Raw genomic sequence first — 21,008 nt, 5'->3', positions numbered from 1 at the left:
ATCCACATAAAGACAATCTCTCCTCTGTTCCCCCACAGTAGTCTCAATAGAACACAAAGAATCCCAAATATTTTCCTATTTTACATATACCTTATATATTTATATACCCAAAGTTAAATATCCATATATGTAATCTCCTTCAAGGTACAAATTATACATTACTCATCCACGTGTCCTCAAAGTTTGGTCCATGGCTATTACTATTAATCATAGAACCTATGAATGAATGAATGAATGAATGAATGAATGAATGTTACTACTTAAAAATAACTTACTTTACTGAAGTTTCAGGAATATCAGTTTCTTTATTTAAACCACCTCATCTGATATATGGTTAATACTGATCAATTCATTTCTGTTGTAACTGTCATCTGTGACTCAATATACATGTTGGATTACATACAGGTGCTCTGAAATAGTCTTTATCAGGTTCTATGCAGACAAATAATCTTCCTCCTTGTAGTACTCCAAGCCAGCCTTCCCTCCTGTTCCGACTTTCCACTGCTTCCTGTCATACACCCTCCATCTCAGACAAACAACAAGACTCCACCTTCTCTAAATGTGGCTGGCATTTCCCTGTCCCTGAGCATTTCCTGCCCCATTCTTTCCATCCTCGGTCTTTTGGCAACTGTTCACCCAAAGTCTACTAAAGCCTGGGCATTGCACCAGGCACTGGGTTACAAGGATGAATAGATAGGGTTGCTGCTCTCAAGTACATCACAATGGCCACATACACATGGGGCATGCTGTGACAGAGGTCAGTATGGGCTACTATGTCAGCACAGCAAGGATACTGGAGCAGGATTTCCTGAGAAGGAGCTGTTTAAGCTGGATCATTACTTGAGTTCCATATTACTAGTGAGTACAGCTACCTATCCTCAAAGGCAAGAATCTAGGCTCTGCCCTTTCTCTTCTACTTCCCATTTCTATGTAATAAACATACAGGACTTGGCCACCGAGAACATCAGGCATCCTCATCCATGCATCGAACTGGATGAGTTATACCTAAGACTGTTCCACATATAAGAGCTATCTGAGATTAGAGAAGAAGGAAATTGGAAGGAAGTAGAAAGCAGCTTACCAGGGCAGCCCTCATGGTGTTGGTGTTGGCATCTTACAATTGTTGTCAAACAAGATGGAAGTTACAGCATTGTCACTGTCCACACATGAGCACACTTGGTTGTTGTCCTGGTGGCAAGGTTACATAATTACAAACCTTGGTCTTTTAATCAATGAACCATTTAAGGATCATTTAAAGAAAAAAATAAATGAGTCCTGGATTCATACCTTCCTGTATGATGAAGAAAGCACCAGTTCTAGAACTTGTAAATGTGTGTCAGGGTCTGGGAAGAAACCCCCAGATCAATGGTGCAGTGCTGTGGGAAGAAATGCTTGTGTTCACTAGTCTTAATTTCACAGAGAGAGGCATTGCCTAGAGAACCATAGACACCAGCAACTCTAAATCAGAGAGCCAATCGGCAGAGCCCACCTTGTGAAGACAATGTAAGAATATTACAACCAACATATTTTGCTTGTATTTTCATTTTAATGTATGCACAAGTATCTAAACAAATCTTAAAGAGCTCTTTCAATAAGGGTAAAATTATAATTCTAAGATATAAAGCATTGTGGTCACAGTTTAATTGGCAGTACTTTTTTCCTCAGAGGTACATAAAATAATGGTGCATCTTAAAATCAATAGTGTCTTAGATGCTATGAAATATGGAGGCTACTTGCTTACCCAGTTAACCCACAGAATCCTAACTGTAATTAAGTTTTCTCTTTATGTATCGCTCCAGTTGAGTTGAAAGCTCCTCCAGTCCATTAGCTATCCACCTGAGCTCCAGAAATATGTCAGTGCTCTTTGTGTTCTCTGGAAGAGAACAGCAAAATGTGAAAAACTTTAATATTTAATACTGGCCTGTTATCCTCATTTCTGGTTTCAGGAATTAGATGGGAATGACTTCATTGCTCTGCAGGCAACTGTATTGATGGAATGGGCCTCACTCTGTGCAACAGATGTGCTCCCAGAGAATATGTGCTTAATTTAGATTTTTAAAAATTCAATTGTGCTCCCACAGAAAACCAGTTTGCTTAAGACATCACACACACACACACACACACACACACACAGGCGCACACACACACACACACACACACACACACACACACAGGCACACATACACAATTTCACTTGAGAATCCTACAAACAAGGATCATAAGACTAGTTGGGAGCAGAGCCCAGGTCTGCATGCTGAGTTTCCTGACTCTGGTGGCCACCCCCACTCTTTTGAAGGATAATTATCTCTTTAGATTTATAAACCCAGAGAAATTGAAAACTCTTTCCACATTACCTCTTAAACATGGGGCAACATGGTGTCACTAACAAGTATGTAATTCATGTATCTACAAGCCTTTGCTATAGGCTTTTGTGTCAAGAAATAGGAAAGTAAAAACGAGATCCTCAGCCTCGAGGAGGGGATTGCAATTGATGGGATTTTCAAAACGAGAAAATGGTCCAGGTCTAAGGAAATGGTGTTCGGTCACAGTATCCTAAGAGTGTTCACTGGAAGGATTTTCTCCTCCTGTCATTCTGAAATCTTAATGGGTTTGAATTGATTCACTGAGCCATGGCACTGAAAGGGAAGAGAAATGTCAAGGCTCCGTGTTTCTAGTCATGCATTGGGGGGCCAGAGCAAAACGCACTTCAGAACTTCTAGGTTTGAATGCATTTCCACCATGAAAAATAAATCATTGCACAAGCCTTTCCAAGCACCTGTAACGTTCCTTCTTGCCCTGGGTCCCTCTCCATGCAGCAGAAGGTGGAGCCTACCTGGTCCCCACTTTCAGGGAGATGACTGTAGGGATGTGGAGGTCATCCCCACACCTAAAGATAAGGGAAAGCCACCTAAGCAGATTTACTATTCCGAGGGGCCTGGGCTGTGGTTGCCATGGAAACAATGTGTCTGATACCATCACACCACAGGCTACGAACACCTTTACTGGGTAGTGGGTAGATGGAGAAAATTGCCAAAGGAATGTACCCAGAGGCCAGTAGGGGTAATAGTGCATCCAGCACATCCTGCAGAAAGCAATAAGACCTCCTTACAGCAGTTCAGACCAGCACCTGGAGGTTGTAGGAGACACCTAACTGGAAACGTTCTGCTTCTGGCTGGTATGGCCTGGGTGCTCCCTCACTTCACTACACAAATTGCCACTAGTCTGGAGGCCTCTCTGATTGCCTCTGGGGCTCTCTGTTCAAACTAGGGAAGAACTATAAGCAGGGAATCAGAGAAGTGGGTAGAGAAGGATATCAATAGCATGAGGTGTTACATCACTGAGAATGCACAACAACCCAAAGGAAAATACAAAATGGTGTCATTATCTATTCTAGAATTGAGGTCAATGGACCATCAATTAAATTATGTATGTTAATACAAAGCCAGGTGAGGGCACTCTTCCTATACATCCTTACATACTGTTCTAAGATATTTCCTTCTTTTTCTTTATGCAAGTTTTTATCTAAATAACCACAAGGACCTCAGTGTAGGGAGGAAAACACACCCTGAAGGAGAGGAGAGATGCTAGTGATTTAGTGGGGTAGAGACCACATGTGTGTGGGTGGTTGGGGTGTGGAAACAGTGAGGCATTCTTCCAAGGACTGGGGACATGAGCCTGAGTTCCCACCAATTAAAAAAGATGTCACTTTCCCATCTGCCCCAGAACAGCTGTTGAGCTCACACTGCTGAGCAGTGCTGCTCAAAAACCACCTTCCCAAAAAGAGTAGAGAAGTGCAAGCAGAGGGGCAGAACACCAGGCACAAAGAGGTCTAAGCCCCACTCCTTCCCCAAGGAGGAGCTTGTTTAAGCTAGAGTTTCAAGTAGTCCACCCCACTGAGAGCTCTGCTCTAGACTCATCCCTGAACCATACAGATCTCTGAGCCAGAGACATCCCATGTCAATGCTAGCAGAGGAGAACGTGGGGGTCGTCACTCACATTTCTGATTTTACAGATTACCTGAGGACTGTCCCAAAGCTGGAGAGCTGAGTTCCATTAACTGGTTCCTTGGTCTGAGGCCAAACTATCAGGCACCACTTCCTTCTAACATGTTGGATTTTCCAACATAGAATTATTTATTCATGAAGTTCCTTAGACCTGAATACTATTCAAGCTTATTCATTTTCTTACCTCCCCTAATAATCTATCACTGGAACTATACATTTGATTCCCAATTATAAACTAAGACTTACATCCAGGGCCCTGATATTGTCTTAGAAATGCAGAGTTGAACCCAAAACAAAGCCAATAAAGAAGGCATCTAAAATTCATTGGCACCACCATGCAGTTTGAGTCTTATTTAAAACAACTATTCATTTTAATGACTGTTCAAGTTTATTTTCATAAAAATGTGTTTTACATAAGCCCCAAAGTTTCATATACAATTAATTCCCTTCACAAAGAAGCTGTGTTTCAAATCCAGAATGGTCATGCTGGTCTCCATGACGGTAGGGTTTGTTTCTTTCAAGTTGTAGTTGCCTTTTTAACACTGTAATTAAGCTTGAGGGAAAAAAATCATAATGCAAACCAAATAAATCCTGCCCTTCATACAATTATGTATGGTATGTGGTGAGGAAAAAAAATGATCTAGGCTTTGTTCATCTTAAAATACACTTGGCAGCCACTTCACTTAATAAGCTCCTTTTTCTTTCTGAGAACAAGGAAGTCATGAAGTCCAAGCAATAATGGAGGAACGCTGGCACCCCCAGAGGGAAAGGACATCCTACAGCAGAGACCTGCAAACAGGGCTTGGAATGCTACTCTGATCCAGCTCCTTCATGATAAGTCTATCTCTCTGGATCTTGCTTTCTTTATTGTTTCTGCCTTTGGTGGACCCTAAAATTTACACGATGAGACAAAGCCCAACAGCAAGAAGATGCAAACCTTGTTCTCCTGCAGAACCCCACAGTCCTCATGGAGTACCAGCCCTCCTGCTGGGTCCAATCTCTCTGACCCTGCCACTCCCTGATCACATAGGACCTGGCATGAGAGGCTGTCCCACTGGACCTCACAGTGTTCTCTCACTGGGGCTTGTACTCCACACACACATAAGCTTCCTCTGAGTCTGTCTTGACTAGTTCCAATCATAAGTGAGCTGCCACCTTTTCTTCTTCCCCTTATGTGTTCATAGGCTGGGGAGCACTGGGAGCACTTCCTCACTGTGGCTGAGGAAGCCACAAAATGGGGCAACCCAGATCTATCCACTTATTCCACCCTCATTGCTGGCAATCAGAACTTCCAACCTGGACTATTTCAAAGCTTTCCAAGATCCCTACTGTCTTCAAATTCTGTTTCCTCCAACCCAAAGAGCATTGCAATGGGTGTGAATGTTCTAAACAGCCATCCAACTACATCATGCTTCCTGCTCAGCAACCTTCATCAACACTGGGGATCAAAGTGTGGGCAGACCCTCACACTGACTTTCAAGAGTCTGGGTCCCATCTCTTCTTTTAAGTTAGTGTTTCCAACCGCTTCCTTTCTGTACAGTATTTGAGACACACTGGACTACTTACTGATCTCTGCCATCCTTTGATGGCCTCCATGCCTTTGCTGATGTTTTTTTTTTTTCTACTTAGAAGGTCAAGACTACCTGTTTAAATCCTACTAGCCATTCAAGGCTTGGTTCCTTACCACCTCCACCCCATTAAGAACTTTCTTCTTCTCCACACGAGCCCCATAAAAGCCTCATGTAGCTCACTGAGAGCTCTTACTTTGTTTCAACAACAAGCAACCAATGCTCCATGCCCCACCTTGCATGTTGGCCCTCTATGAGGATGTCTTACTCAGCATACAGTCCAAATGCTCCTGGAGGGCAGAAGCCACATCCAATCAATCTATTCCTCCTGCTGGGTAAAGTAGCTTGCATTTAATAGACAATTAAATATATATTTGTTGACAGAATAACTGAATGAGACACTTCCCCAGAGTTTTGTTTTATAAAGAAGTTTAGAGGGAGAAGTAAATTTGCATACTTTGTTCTGAATTTTGTCTGACACCTTATCACATCAAGGTAGGTAGCAATCCTATAAGTCTCAGATTAGATGTCACTTCCTACATTAGGTGAAGTTAGGTTCCTCCTATGTACCATCACACACACTCACACACATGTGCATGCACACACACACACACACACACATACACACACACTTGCTCTGAGTGCTGGTACAGGACAGAGGAGGTAGGGAGGTACATTTCCACTCCTGGTTTTTTACTCCATTGGAGGTGAGCTTCCACCAGCATCATACTCCTGGCCTCTCTCTCCACCCCTCATTCACCCATGCTGAGTTTATACTGATTCTTACAAAGGGGAAGAAGGAACCATGACCTAGTTAACCTAGCCCTCCTCCCCTCTCTTAGGCGCAAGTTCCCTGCAGGAAGCACATCCCATGCCTGCCTGCTCATCCCCTGGGGCTTTCACTGGGATGCAGACTCTCCTGCTGCAAATGGGAGCCTTGGCCTGACCCAGACTTCCGGGACTAATGGACCAGCTGAAGAAACCAAGATTCAGTGTCAGGCAGCCCATTTGCCTAAAGGTGTAAGCTATATTCTCCAATAACAGCTTCCTGTGAATCTCAGTGCTGACTTGATTTGCCATCTGCCTTACCCCTTCATCTTGTATCTTGGTTGGCTCAGATCTTGAGTGAGGAAGAGGAGAGTTATCCATTGGACCTTTTAAAACACCAACTTTGTCTTACAATAATTTCTTATTTATCATCAGTGTTCGCTGTGGACCCTCAGCTACGCGAGGACTGGCTCTTCTCTCCTGTTCAACATGTCCAGGGTACCCAGCCATAACCAGTGTGTGTTGAATGCTAAACTCTAGTGGTTAATTTAAAAAAGTTATTATTGACACTATTGAGAAAAATTAGAAGAAAGAGGGAAAGAAAACAGGGACAGAAGGAAGGGGAAAGGGAAGGAGTTCTACAAGAAAGAGACTGGCAAGGAAGAGAAGGCAGGAGGAAACAAGGACATGAAGGATGGAAAGAAGGAAGGGAGGAGGGAGGAAGGGAAGCAAAGAGTAGGAATCAAGGGGGGAACATGGAAAGAGAGACAAGGATAAGCCAAATGGGGGATAAAAAGATAGTTCCAGAACCGGTGCCCTGCAAGCACAGCCAGAGAACCACTGGAATCACAGCAGGTGCCTGCCTCTCTCTGCCCTCCCCTCTTCCCAGCCTCTCAGGGCTTCTGGTCCCACCCACTCCCAACTTCCAGCCATAAAAGGAGCACACACTTCCCAGCCTTTCTCTCCATGAGCTGCTGGGAGGAGGAAATGGAATGGATACAGATGAACGCACCTGGCAAGGAGGAGGCAGCACCAAGGGGAGGCCTTATTACTGCTCTAAGGCGGCCACAGGACCCCCAACACTGCCTAAGCAGGCCCCCTCCCCAGAAGCTCAGAGAATGGCCTCTGATAGGCAAATACCACAGGCTCCTCCCACTGCACCCCCCAGCCCCACCCCCACTGCCCTCCCCCTGCCTTCCACCCCTTGCTGCTCAGTTCTCATTATCCTTCTGCTAATCGAGTACAGCTGGGCACTTGATCAAAGCTATTGGTTCTGTAACTCACCCAAACGCATCACAAGCGGAGACTTTTATGACCGTCCCTGGGTATATATCTCTGTGATATATCTCCTCTGTGAGCGTGCTCCGGCTGCCCCTGGAGTCTAGACACATCTCATTTCAAAGGATGTTTGAGAAAAGGAACCTGAGGCCTCTAATAGGTCTTCCTTCCTGCACACCACCCCCTTTCACCCAACGGCCAAAGAGGCACAAACATTTCTCAGAAAATAAGCAGGAAAATTAAGGTTAATCATTTTGTATTTATCTGATCTATAGATGAACTAGTATCACCAGGCAGCACTCATAACTGAATACTCCCTGGGACCCCCAAACAGTGGAGATTTTACAAAGAAATTCTGCTCTATTCATAAGAAACATGTCCTGTTTATACCCAAGTTATGTCACCCACAAAATGACCTTTCAATATTTACACATTCAATGCACATTGATGATGATGATTAACACTGTGTTGTTGTTGTTGTTGTTATTAAAACCTTAAGTTTTCCTCTCTGAGCCTTGGGTAACTTGAATGACACTCCCTATTAGTCTGCTGAGCTGTCATAAAAAGTTCCACAGACCGTGTGGCTTCCACAACACAAATTTAGTTTCTCACAGCCATAGAGTCTGAATGTCTGACATCAAGGTATCAGCAGGCTTGGTTTCTTCTAAGGCCTGTCTCCTTGGCTGGTAGATGGTTGTCTGCCATCTGGGTTGTCTATTCAGACAACCCTGGGTCTTCACATGGTCTTTCCTCTGTGTGTGTCTGAGTCCCAATCTCCTCTTATAAGGACATCAGTCATAGAGGAGTAGGGCTGCCCTAATGACTTCATTTTAACTGTCTCCGAAAAGACCCTGTCTCCAAGTACAGTGACATTCTGAGGTACCGGGGGCTAGGACATCAACATATGAATGGTGGGGGGGGGGACAAAATTCAACCCATAACACATTCTGTCCCAAATTCTCTCCTCAAGCCAGACCATAGTAGTCAGGAGAACAAAGTAAAGACCCAATTCCCAACCTCTACTAAGAACAGGGAAATTGTTAGCGAGCACCCCCAACTTGGGAGCACCCCCAACTGACAGACCCTTCAGGGCAACCTGACTGGAACCAACTGTCCACCCTGTTATTAGGCTGTCCAGTTCTGAGGTACTGAGAAGGGATTGATAGGTGCCACCAGAGATGCTAGCTCAGCTTTCTGGGGGGTGTGATGCAATGTGTTAGATCTTCATCTCCCCCCACCAAAGGACAAGTAAACCCTGGCAGAAATGGCTGTAGTCAGTTAGTTAACTTCCCTGAACCTTGGTCTCTTCATCTGTAAGTTGAAGAGAGAATTGGATCTACTTCATTTAACCATATGAAGATTAAATGAGAATATCTACCTTTTACTTAACACAGTGTCTGGCACACAGTAAGTGCTCAAAACACACTAGCCAGAGTGACAATGGTGGCAGTGGTGGGAATCAGGGGGCATATTTTATCATCCCCCAGATCTGCTCTAGTGTCCCCGCTTCCCCAGCCTTGGCTGTGCTCTCAACTTCCTTCCCTTACCAACAGATGCCTCTTTCCTCTTCTCTGCCATCCCTCAAAGGCCAGCTCTGGCCCCACTGTCTCCCAGATGGTTTTCTAGAACTCTTTAGCATGCACAAGCTCTTTGCCTCTGGACTTCAACAGCTCAAGCCAACAGTGTTTCCTTTGGCCTTAAGCCCCATCTTGTGCTGCTGACCTGTGTGTTCTTCCTAGCTACCATGGAAGCCACTCAGGTATGAGGACTCCACAGCTCACCTCTTAATAGTGTCCTCAGGGTTGTCTCTCCAACACACCCTACATTTGCAGTCCTCTGTGTCTTTGCTCACATGATGCCTGCCCCTAGGGCACCTTTTGCTACAATGCAACCCACTCCACAAGCCTGGCTAAGGCCTTCCTCGATGTCCTGCATGTAAAGGGAGCTCTTCGGCCTCTGTGCACCCATGGCAACAAACACATGAATTTTACATCCCTTTGTAATCTTTGCTGCCATCCACTGAATGCCTACTATGTGCCAGGCACTGCATCAGGGGCTTCACCCACATTGGTTCCACATACTATAAATTCATTGACCCCCTATATTCCACAAGTGAGAAAACTAAGATGCCAGGTGAAGTGACTTCTCTCAGTCATGTAGAAAGGAAGGAAAAGAAGTTGTGACTTTCTACATCTGGCTGCAAACACAGATCTTTTTATACCACACCAATGATTCTCAAAGGAGTTGAATGAAGCCATAAATTGTGTGGGGTCATATAATGGAATAGTACCCAGCAGTGAAAAAAAGAATATACTACCACTCATGCATCATGAGGCATGAGCAAAGGAACCAGACACAAATCCTAAATGTATGATTGTATTTACGTGAAGTTCAGGAAAAAGCAAAACTCATCTACATTGATAGAAATTAGAATAGTAGTTACTTCTGGGTGACTGGGGGGCGGTGATTCACTTGGAAGGGGCATGAGGGAGACTTTTGGAGGCTGGAAAGACTCCCTATATATCTGGGTGCTATTCATACCAGTGCATATGTATGTAAAAATTCATATACTATATACTATATATGCATGTTACACCTCAATAAAAAATTTTAAAAAACATCTCAGGGAGGACATGTGTAGTTTTTAAAATATATTCAATATTATAATTTCATATTTGGAAACCAAAAAAAAAAAACCTACTCTTGCTTTTGAAACACAAAGTTTAAAGGAATTTTCAAGATTTATGTTTCTCCACAGGAGACATATGTTGAAAAGACTGAGCACACTGCACCACACTGTTCACATTCTGCCTCAGATCCTTGTGTACCTCTGGCTCCCCCACTAGACTCAGGGCATCCTTGACGGAAGGCACCATCTTGGTACAGTGACAGCAAACAGCACAGGGACTGCCGGGTGTACAGGAAAGGTTTAGTGAGCGAGTGTTGAATGGGTCCCAGAAACTGACTGGCTGGCCATCCCTGCCTCCTGGAACCCACAACATGCCGAAGCATCAAAGAATTCAGGCCCACGACCGTGCTTCCCAGTCCCGTCCATCATTCAGACACATTTAGCAATTCAGAAAAAAAAGAAAAGAAAACATCTGCTGTGGAAGGTCTTGCTCTGAACAAGGGTGGCTGTTCGGCAGGCCTGGCAGGGCGCTGAGCTGCTGAGGGTCTGACTCCACCCCACTAATCATATAAAATTTCCCCAGCCAATGCCTCTGCCCCCTGTGGGCAGTTTGCTCTGCATGCAGACTCCGGGCACAGAGAAGCTGCTTGAAGTTGCTCTTGCAGGCAATGGCATTTGCTGTTCTTAGAACAAAGCCTTTAATTTGTATGTCAAGAAGCTTAGTGTATTTCACACTGTCGTCCTCATCATGAACTCCCAGGGGAGGAGGGTGAGCATGAACCCTCTTGTATTGAGTGCCTGGCATGTCAAGTCCCCAGTGCAGGTCCTAGCACAGGGTGGGCACATTCAGGTAAGTTCATTTCCCCCTTCCTTGGGAGTTCATGATGAGAAGGACAGTATTCAGCATTGTCAGCCAAGCAAGATGTAGATTTTTCTCGAGAACCCACCCTATGCAATAGGGGTTGTCAAGAAAATGAAGTGTCTTTGGTGGCTGATACTGCCAAACCCCTTGATTAGCTGGGCCATGCTGAGCCCTGGAGAGAAAAATGCAGAAGCTACTTTGCTCTCTTTTAATGTGGCAAAGTGTAAGTCTGTGACACCTTCCTGCAGTCTTTGCTCTGTATCAGATCTCACAAAAGTTCCTGGAAAGTTCCTGCCCAGCTGTCAGCTTTGACTTACAAGCAGATGACAAGGCATCCTCAGGTTCAGTGAGGCCCTGGACCCTACAGGCTCTTGCCTTTATCACAAAAATACATCCTCATCTTTGTCAGATTCTGGAACACTCTCAGGATTCCACTCACTGCTTTTGTGTCACTCCTTTGGATAAAGTTGAGAAACTCTAGAAACTGATTATAGGCTTATGAATGTCTAGTCTCTTGGTCATTCTTAATTAGGACCAGGTGGACAGATTAATTGGCAGGTCCTCTGAATACCACAAGAAGAACCAAATGCAGTCAAATTATCAAGCAATAGAAATAAAGGGAGATAACAGACAAGGAGGTCCTGTCTGGAGTGGCTCCAGAGACTGGCAGAGTAGAACATCTCTTAGAGACATTCTAGTCCATTCCTTGCTCCTTCATGTTTATAGATACCCCCAAAGAAGGGTACTAGCCAAACTCATCCTCCCAGATACCCCAAAGTGGGAGTGGACCTTGGAGTGGGTCATGTCTTCCTAGTTACCAAAGTCAGGGGTCTTCTCTCTTGCAATGAAGCCATAGTGTTGTTCTCCCAATTAAGTCCCTCACTCCTTCTCTGCTACCCAAGTTTGCAGAATGAGTTATGTGGGCCCTCCACAGGTGAGAGCTGAGTGGGGAGCCCAGCACGAGGCCACTTCTGCCCTCAAGCTCACAGATATTCTACAGAAGTTATCCCATCTGCCGTACATTCATTTATTACCTTTAGGGGGTGCATCTCTAATTATGAGATACACTGAAGATCACAGGGGTAAATTTAGGCAAGTTTTCTGCCCTTGGAATTTCTTAGTCTGGTAGAAGAAACTTATGTTTAATAACAATACAAGGTAGGTGGTGAGAACTATCCCCAGGAAGGGCCCAGGACTCTATGGAGACATAGTTGAAAGACTCAGAAAAAGAGAAACATAGAGTAGGAGAGATGTGTGTTGGGCCTTGAAAGAGAGATCTCTGGATAGATGAGGAAAATAGGAAAATGGGAAGGAACTAGCCTGCCAAGGTGAGAGGGCTCAGGATCAAAACGGGGGAGATGAGAATATATAGGGCACGTTCAGAAAGCAGTAAGTCGATTAATCTCACTAGCCAGAGTAAGTGAAAAGGAGAAATGGGAGATAAGACCATTTAAGAAGTGGTCTAATTTAAGAAAAGTCTAAAACTCAGAGGACCTTAATGCCATTTTGGATGCTTAGACTTTTTTCATTAGGCAAAAAGAAGTTATTGAAGAACATGATTAGGGTCAAGGACAGCATGGGGGATTCGGAGTAGCTTGAGTGAACTTTGCCTTCAGAAGAAAGATCTGAAAGTTTAAGAATCAAAGGCAGAAAATGCAGAATCACCATATCAGAGGAAGAAAACTTCTGCTCCCTTTCAAGCTTTCCACAATCCCTATTCACCAACTTTCCCTTCTCTCTTCATATATTCAGATTCCCCCTCTCTTTTGGTTTGTTCTTCACAGAGCACAAAGTGCCAAGTCTATCTCTTACATTTAGAAAATTAAATGTGTACAAACTGCCCCACACACCCTTTTTCTCACAGGCAAGCATCATAAGATGATAGTAAACCTCCTAAAATAGATGAATCTGTGCACACTCCACTTTTAAAACCACAAGGTATTTACAAGATGATCCATTAAAGAGTGGAAATAAAATACAGTACTAGAATCTCAATCTTTATTTATCTAAAAATATGCAAGTAAAATCATGTTTTACTAACCCAGTAGAACTGTGCTGTAATTCAATAGGAAGAGTCAAAAAAATCAATCACATAAAATTCAGGGTAATGTTCTTGGAAGGTTAACAATGGCTGAAAAGAATATCAGCAAATGTCTTAACAGACCCAAAAGAAGCAGAAGACAATAGAATATTATTTTTAAAAAACTGAGTAAAAAGTAACTGTCCACTTGGATTTCTATACCTTGCTAAGTTATCACTGAAGAATAAGAGTAAAAGAAACAAAAACAAACAAAAAACCTTACCAATAACAGACTTTTGCTGAAAGAATAATTTTCTTCCTCCAAATATAAAGGATGAAAATTAGGGAAATGGAAACAGAAGTCAGAGAAGTGGGAAGTAAGATGAAATGGGGAAATGAATAAACATGTCCATAAGTGTAATAATAACAATATAAATAATAAAAATTAAGATTAATTTGAGGACTATAAAAACAAAGATGGAACCAAAAATACTGGATAAGGGAAATTTATAATAAGGAAAGTTATAATCCCAGTTAAAATTTTATGATGTTTTTGTATTTTTCAGGAGGATGACTGAGCTATTGATTAACTTTGATGTTAGGTAAAGTGTACATGAAATTGTTTGAAGTGACCATTGGAAAACAGGAAAAGAATATATAACTTCCAAATAAGTAGAAAGGATAAGGAATAATAAAGAAAGTGCTACCTATCCAAAGAAGGCAAGAAAGAAGAGGAGAAATAAATGCAAAGAAAAAAATAGAATACATCCAAATATATCAGTAATGACAAGAAATGAGATGGATGAGATTCAAGCCATTGAAGCCCAGATTGCCAGACTGGATAGAAAAAACGAAACCTAGTTATATGCTATTTACAAGAAACATGCTCAAAAACAAAAGATAGCTATTGTATGTAAGAAGATGGAAAAATGATATACCAGATAAATACCAACCAAAAGAAGTCTGACAAAATGGAATTTCAGGGGAAAGCATTATTGGAGACAAAGATGTTCACAACCCAGTAACACAAAGAATGATATCCCAGGAAGATATCATAATTCCAACATTGTTGACACCTGAGAATACAGTTGCAAAATATATGAAGATTGACAAAACTACCACGTGAAGTTGACAAATCAGCAATAACCATGGGAAATTTTAGCACTTCTCTAGATAATTAATACATTAAAGAGAACAAAAATTACCAAAGATACAGAAAATCTGAACAACATAATTAAAAGCATGATCTAATGGACATCTATAGAGAGAGTTCTCTGGGCACATCCTCTGCCTCTCCCACTCACTCTTCAACCAACTTCTTCCACTCCTAACATTCTTCTCAGTCAACAGCCGTATGACCTCCCAGTTACCAAATTCTTATTATTCTGCTTTTAAAACTATTGATTCCTGAGGCGCCTGGGTGGCTCAGCTGGTTAAACATCCAACTCTTGATTTCAGTTCAGGTCATGCTCTCACAATTTGTGAGATCAAGCCCGTGTCAGGCTCTGCACTGACAGCATTGAGCCTGCTTGAGATTCTCTCTCTCTCTCTCTCTCTCTCTCTCTCTCTCTCTCTCTCTCTTCTCTCTCTCTCTCAATAAATAAACAAACTTAAAAAAACTATTGGTTCCTCTCTTCTTGAAACTCTCTGATAACCACACTTCCAAGACCCTAGATTCCTGTTACTTCTAACTCTCTTTCTGTTCGTTCATCACTGCTTTTGTGTGTTCAGCTTCACCTCCTGGTCTTCTCCAAGGTTCTGTCCTCGTCTCTTTTCATCCCATTCCGTAAGACCTCCCTAACAAACTATTTCATGCTATGGATTTATGTCAGAAATGTAAGTTTGGGAGTCAAGGGTTTAGTTCAGAAGCCAGCAAAGATGCAAGTGCAGCCCACAGGCTCCCTCAGAGAGCACCCTGGTGAATGCCAGGGCTTGGGGGTATACGGGGGTTAGGAGGCCTGACATGGTGACAGTCTCCCCTCTAAATTCAGAGCAGGGTCAACGTATGTTTTATTCACCTTTACACCTAGCTCAGTGCCTAGCCTGTGGCCAATATTTGATAAGTTTGTTACTTGATTGAGCACACACTGTGTTTCGCATGTTCTATGGAGAGCTCCAGAAATAGTCTGTTGAGGGCTGGAAAGTTATCATCAATCTCTGAGCTTCCTCAAGGGCTCAGACTCAGGCCAGGAGCTATAGCCCAAACAATAGCCAAGATTCTGGTCAGAGGTCAGTCGAAGCCACCTCCAGGGAAGCCGCTCCTTAGAACTACTCTTCCTGCTTTGGAAAAACCAGAGCACTGCCTTAAATCTATTGTCTCCCTGCTATTCCTCCCTGACCCTCTTTTTCTCTCTCCCCATTACAGAAACTTCCCTCCCTACACCATCTACACAGCTGCGAAGATGCCCACAGTCCCTGAGAGAGACAGGACATGGGCACCCTTTGCATCAATGACTGTGGACCAGGGAATGCAGTCTTCTGGCAAAGCAAAGTGGCCATTTTCACAGACATTTCATAAGCACATAAGCCAAACCCCAAGCTGCTGAAAAATCGGTCTCCTGTCCTTCCACATTCCTGCGGCAATAGAAGTTCATTTTCTCATCATATACTGTAAATTACAGGCTGAAAAGGTGGGTCACGTCTGACTTCAGCCTATAAATAGCTGATCTTCCTTTGCTTCCTCAGAGGGGCCATTCTCAACAGTGGCTTAGCTCAATGCATCCCCAGCAGAGGGACAAAAAGGCAAGAACAGAAATCAAATCTCCTTCTCGTGAGCCCAGGGTCAGAACCCAGAGTTTTTCATGCCTCTGAACCAGAGAAGACCCTGCCCAGTGCACATATATTTTTCTATAAGGCAACATCTAGGTAAACCCAGTCTCTTCATCTCTCTTACACACCCCTTCTGCAAATAGCTCCCAGCGCTGCCCAGAATCTTGTAAAATAAAAATCAAAGCTAAGCAAATAATTTAAGGCTCATGTTTAAACCTTTCCCAGGTCTCTGAATTCATTGCCTCTTAAACTGAAAATGACTTTGCCACAGGCTCCTGAAGCCAGTCGAGGACGACAGCAGCCTCCCACCTCACACCAGAGGTATTTTGCTTGGTAAGTGGAACTTCTCACGGGGCATGTGGAAGGCAGTTTTTAACCAATCCACAATAGTATTTATCACCAGCTACATGCCTGACATAAAACAGATGCAAAAGTGAATAACAAATATGAGTTATGTCCTCAAGGAGCACAGAGTCAGGTTGGATCGGCATAACACACTCTGTGAAACAACAGGGAAACAGAAGAAAATTGGGATTAAGTCTTCAGTCCAGTGGAACAGAAGGAGAGCATGACAGGCATGCATGGAGAACAGTCTGTGAGGACTGAAGGCTCCCTGGTAGATGTGGGAACAGAGCTCTGGAGACAGAGATAAAGGGAAACAACCTAGAACCAGGAGAACAGCATGAGCAAAGGCAAGAAAGCAAAATAAAATCATGTTTAAGGAGATGTGTCACATGTAGAAAAAGGCATTGTCAGCATTGTGGACTGAATTGTGTCCCCCCACTTAAATTCATATGCTGAAATTCTAGCACCTCAGAATGTTGGCTGTATTTGGAGATAAGGCCTATAAAAAAGGTGATTAAGGTTGAATGAAGTCATATGAGTGGACTGTAATCCAATATGACTGATGTCTTCATAAGAAGAGGAGATGAGGACATAGCAAGGCACAGACAGACAACCATGTGAGGACACACAGAGAAAGCAGCTGTCTACAAGCTAAGGAGAGGGGCCTCAGAAGGAACCAACTTTGTCAACCCCTTGACCTTATTCCAGCCTCCAGAAGGGTGAGAAAATACATTTCTGTTGTGTGAGACTCCAGGCTGGAGTACTTTGTTATGGCAGCCCTAGAAAACTAATATAGTCAGGTTCTCTTGGAAAGAACTCTCTGGAAGCAGCTGGAGACTATTCCAAGAGTCCAGGCACAAGGCAGAAATTGTGAGAACGGATGTCAGAGAATTAGAACGCAATATAGACCGGTCTTGGCCACTGGCTGCATGCAGGGAAAAAGGAGGGACTGGAGTTTAGGATGTCTTGGAAACGTGAGGAAGAAGGATTCCAGGGAAACAGACTGCCATCTCAATTCCCAGGGCGACCTCCACAGAAACCTGGTGCCCTCTCCCTGCCCCTTCCCAATCCTCAGTGCCTGTGCAGCAGGAGACCCCTTTAGGCTACAGAATGTGCCCAGCGCTCTTGAGCTTGGAACATCTTAGGAGAAAAAACCCTAAATCATAACTTAGCACCTGCTCCAGCACTTCTCTGCCCAGCTCTTAGTAGGAGCCAGGTAGGTAGTCCGAGGAGAAATCCCTCCTAGGAAACCAGTCATTAAGAGACTCTGGGAAGCAAAGTGTCGGTCTCGTCCTCCAATCACTAGGGATCCTGGATTCCTCAATCACTCAGTTCCAAGAATCCCAGCCACAGTCACTGACAACTTCAAATCCCAGACACTATAGCTCATGCTGGAACAGAGGAGTCAAGAAATGTACACTGTGACTTCTTGAGGGAAGGTGGCACCTGGGACATCCCTCATCTCCCAAGACACCTGAGCTTGGACTAACGATGGCACACGCTCACACTGTGCAGGCACTAAGTGCTTTTCAGACATCAACATAACTAATTATCCAAATGACCTCATGGTGTGCCAACTATATCCCCCAGTGTAGCTGGGGACCTACCAAAAGGGCTACAGTGAAAAAGAAAATCTCATGGTTGATTTGGACATGGGGCAGCTGAGGATCTCCCTCACTGATGGTTGTACAACCACTGTGGAAAACTGACCAGCATATCTACTAAAGCACAACATACACATACCTTATGACCCAGCCATTCCATTCCTAGTTATGTGCCCGACAAGAAATGTGTGCATGTGTGCACCAGAAGACATGTACCATAGCAACACTATGGTACTGACACCTTCCCGTAAATGGGAATTATTAAATAATTAAATGGAAATGAATAATTACAATCACATACAACAATAAGGAAGAATCTCACAAACATGATGCTGAGAAGAAAACTAAACACAAAAGACCACCTATTGTATAATTCTATCTCTGTAAAGTTCACAGACAGGCACAACTAGTTAACCTACGGGGTTAGAAGTGAGGTTTGTGGTTATCCTTGGGGCGGGGAATAATATACCTTCTCCTGCTCTGAGGAGGCATGAGGGAGGATTTTGAGGTGCTGAAGACATGCTGGGTACTGGTTTTACAGGCGTGTTCACTCTGTGAAAATCCAATCAGCCATACCCTTGTATTTGTGCACATTTCTATATGTATATCATATTTCAATAAAATTTTTTAAAAACTAAAACCCCAGATGGTATGAAAATGACTCTCTGTAATGGTGAAAACAAGGCACAGAGGATCCAATTTTCCCAAGGCCAGATAGCCAGCACAGGTCAGACTTGAACCCAAGCAGTCTGGCTCTTGAGTCTAGACATAAAGACAATTCTGTGCCTCCTCTTAAGAGAAGAGGGTGTCTTAGCACATGTCCTGCCTTGACTGTCTTGTTCAAGCCCTGTAGAATCTTAAGCACAGTGCTTGGTACTTACAGAGTATCCAGTCTAATGTTTAAAGGGGTCTAAAGGGGTTTCCACAAGCCACAGCATGACTACTCTGTAGGAGCCAGACCATAAGGACAGATTACTAAAGATAACTGTATAATGATCATGAACATTAAAAATGGTTCTTTAGACCTGGAAGCCATTCCTCACCCCATTCCATCCCTAAAGACCTGATGGAATGAACAAGCTGAAGCCTGGGTTGCCTCTGGGTTGAATACTTTTGTCAATAGTTGATGATGGACCCTCCTTCCAGGGGTTCTGGAAAACCTATTTCATCCTGGCATTTAGAAAGACATCTCTAGACCTCAGGGGCCAACTCACAGGTCAGGAGGCTGCTTGAAAGATTCAGAACATAGAATATGAGATGTAAAACCAGTAGAAATAAAATTGGACAGTCTTTTCTCTAGAGAAAGGCTGGTGCCTGACTTCAGTCCACGCACTCACACACTCAATCACTGAACAAGCAAGCAGCGTCATGCCCCAGTATATAAAGGTGAAAAAGACACAGCCCACACCTGCCATAGGCTCCCAGTGGTGTAGAGGAATCAGACGTATAAAACAGTGAACCTAACCTCTGTAAGCCTCAGTTCTGACCTCATAGCATGGCTGTGGGAGTTAAATAAGATAAGGCAGAAAAGATTGGCACATAGCAAGCACTTTATCAACCATTATTGTTATTTACAATAGCATGTTGCAGAAGTATTTGTGGGTTTCAGTGAGGATTCAAAGGAGAAAGTGGCCAGTTGAATCAGTGAAAGGTGATCAGGGAAAGTTTCACAGATGTGGCACTCCAGCAGTCCACTTCTTAGTGGGCATTTCAAGGGGACCATTCTGCCTGACTTTCCCCCTCCTCTTCCCTACCTGCTCCAGGCCTCACATGTGCTCATCCTACGAGAAACCAGGGAAAACAGGTCCAAGGATATTCAGGACACCCCAGGCACACAGTCAAGGTTCCAGCCTTAATACGCAGTTTTTCAGTGGGTGCTGGTGTCCCCTGACCTCACTGCCCACTGTCAACTTGCCCTACTCATGTCTCCACGCAGGACCTCCATGGCCACCTCCCACTCAGCTCAGGGATCTCCTCTTCTTCTGTGAGGACTGTGACTTTGATTTCTGCTGAGAGGCTGATACTGACCACCCCACGCCCTGAGAGCCCACCTCTGCCTCCACACGCCCCCCATTCACCCCTTCACAGGACCTCAGTCCTCACTCGCACGGTCTCCGAGGCCTGGGGCTGGCTTCTCAGAAGCTTCCCCATGACCCCACAAGTCTTTTTTTTTTTAACGTTTATTTATTTTTGAGATAGAGAGAGACAGAGCATGAACAGGGGAGGGGCAGAGAGAGAGGGAGACACAGAATCTGAAACAGGCTCCAGGCTCTGAGCGGTCAGCACAGAGCCCGACGCGGGGCTCGAACTCACGGACCGTGAGATCATGACCTGAGCCAAAGTCGGACGCTTAACCGACAAAGCCACCCAGGCGCCCCAACAAGTCTTCATACATGGACATAGCCCGGAGCCTAAGCAGAGCATCTGAGAAGCCTGTCTCCCCACTCCCAATATCCCAGAGAAGAAAAAAGTAGTGCCTGTCAGAAACGTGATAGAACTGTCAAAAGTACATCAAAACAGCTATATACATTGTGATCTCTAAGTCACAGCTCCATTTGTTCTGTGACAGTGTAAAAATAACAAAATTTCCATCAAGATGGAAAATAAAAACGAGAAATCACTTCAACGGTACTTGAAAACAACGTCTAAACAAAAGTCCCACTTTTTATCCCTGGCAATCTCTCAGTAGTGGCCCGTCTCTCTTCCTCCCAGTCTCCCTCCTTCTCAGCTCAGGCCATTCTTCCTCCTCCACCTGGCCCTTTTCCCCCCACAGATAGCAAGCAAGAGACAGCAACCATCTGGATCTGAGGACAGTGCCCCAGAGTCGCCCCCACCTCATCTCTGCCAGTGCAAGTTCACAAGATACCAACCCAGGAAGACACCCAGACCCTACAACCATCAGACTGTCATATTCAGGTTGGCCTGAATGAAGAATGTCAGTGGGAGTACTCTTCCAGAAGCCACCAAGAGAAAATTCCCCAGAATTGGGCACTCCACTGTTGGTGCTCATATCTGATACAGCATTGATCATCCCAGGCTGTCTGTTCTCCAGTTAAGACCCATGATTCTTCATCTCTCCTTCCCCTATATCCAGCCCAATGTCTACCCCGGAGGAAAAAGGAGCTCAAGAAATACTTATTGAATGACTGAACAAATGAATA

At 44.0% G+C, this 21,008-nt stretch overlaps 1 long non-coding RNA gene across 1 annotated transcript; it reads left to right on the top strand.

Annotated features, from left to right (window-relative positions):
- Nucleotides 1-771: 771 nt before the first annotated feature.
- Nucleotides 772-6,632, top strand: LOC109266318 (uncharacterized). Its single transcript, XR_002079664.2, has 2 exons — nucleotides 772-858; nucleotides 4,714-6,632. It is a non-coding gene; the product is annotated as an uncharacterized LOC109266318 (long non-coding RNA).
- The last annotated feature ends 14,376 nt before the right edge of the window (nucleotides 6,633-21,008 follow it).

Source organism: Panthera pardus, unplaced genomic scaffold (genome assembly GCF_024362965.1).
Source record: "Panthera pardus isolate Hobbes unplaced genomic scaffold, ASM2436296v1 HiC_scaffold_26, whole genome shotgun sequence".
NCBI classification, from domain to species: domain Eukaryota; kingdom Metazoa; phylum Chordata; class Mammalia; order Carnivora; family Felidae; genus Panthera; species Panthera pardus.
This window is presented reverse-complemented; position numbering and strand designations above follow the sequence as displayed.